Source organism: Notolabrus celidotus, chromosome 18 (genome assembly GCF_009762535.1).
Source record: "Notolabrus celidotus isolate fNotCel1 chromosome 18, fNotCel1.pri, whole genome shotgun sequence".
NCBI lineage: Eukaryota > Metazoa > Chordata > Actinopteri > Labriformes > Labridae > Notolabrus > Notolabrus celidotus.
Genome location: NC_048289.1, coordinates 23,298,509 through 23,299,847, shown reverse-complemented (window position 1 = coordinate 23,299,847; position 1,339 = coordinate 23,298,509). Strand labels below are relative to the sequence as shown.

The 1,339-nt window shown below is 35.1% G+C and overlaps 1 non-coding gene across 1 annotated transcript; it reads right to left on the bottom strand.

Annotated features, from left to right (window-relative positions):
• Nucleotides 1-915: 915 nt before the first annotated feature.
• trnai-uau lies at nucleotides 916-1,009 on the bottom strand. The gene is made up of 2 exons: nucleotides 972-1,009; nucleotides 916-951 (listed from the first exon to the last, which is right to left on the bottom strand). It is a non-coding gene; the product is annotated as a tRNA-Ile (tRNA).
• Nucleotides 1,010-1,339: the final 330 nt, after the last annotated feature.

The following is a 1,339-nucleotide window of genomic DNA, read 5'->3' as shown; positions in this document are numbered from 1 at the left end:
ACAAACAAGGAAAAAACTAAACTAAACTAAACATCAACTTATGACAGGAAGAGTTTGAATTTGTATTTATCCCTCTACAAAAAAGCATATTTCTTGCAAATATAGTTCAGATAAACCCATCTTTAACCATGTTAGTTTGATTTTGACTGACATGCTCTGAAAACAATCTTATTGTTGGCTTTGTGTTTCTGTTTACATTTATGTAATAGTAAAGTAATATATCTAACATTTATACAAACTGCTTTCAGTGTGTGTCTTTAAGAGAGATATATACCCAAAGAGTATAGATAAGATGCAATAATGGCATTGCTTTTAGAAAAGATATAAGAAAAAAAAAAGAAAAAGTTTATTTATTTATAATTATCAGAATCAGAATCAGAATTTTTTAAAAACTTTATTTATCCAGGGGGAATACACACAGTATGTAAGAAAATCAAATATTAAAAGAAACTGGAATAAAATAAGATATACGAATAAAATAAAATAAGATAGATAGAATAATATAAAATAGAATAGAATAATATTAAAGTATGTACAGAAGCTCAGAATAGTTAGAATGAGCTATGTACAAAAGCGCTGGAAATGAAGTTGATGTATAGCCTACTACATTATTTTGTTGAACACACATTTTGAACAGAATCCATGTCAGGATATATATTTAATTTCCTTACGTATTTGTAATGTCTCACAAGGCAGACGTTTGTCTTCCTCTTTATTCTGAGCTTATTATCACAGCACTCACCTAATGAACACACCTGTGGACAGGGCAGAGTCACATGTTTTATATGTGAATTGAATCAACAACAAGCCAGATGGGCCCAGCTATGTGACGTCAGTACAGGGATCCCCCTCTTACTTTCTGGTTGAACGTTTCACCTGCACCTCACCATGGGACTATGTTTAGTCTAAAAACTCTGCTCCAGGTGAGGCTCGAACTCACAACCTCGGCATTGCTCTGCTGAATACTGTCATATAAGTACCGCGCGCTAACCGATTGCGCCACTGGAGCTTCGGCAGTAACCGGAGACAATGTAGGTTTAAGATCGACACATGAAGACAAACGTATTAATAAAATATTTAGTTGATTGTGCTTAAATGTAGCGTTTGGAGATGATGACTGGGGATGAGTACTTCACGGGATACGGATGGTCACGTTCTCACCAACAGCTTACACAGATCCGATTTACGTGCTGCGTTCAAGTACCTCCTGCAAAGCTCCGACTCCACAGCAGTTCTTTGAGTTTGTTTGTTAGGCAGCTGTCTTCTTCAGGACAAACAAACAAACAGAGATTCTTAGAATATATTTTAATGACCGTGTATGTGAAGTAGACACATCTTA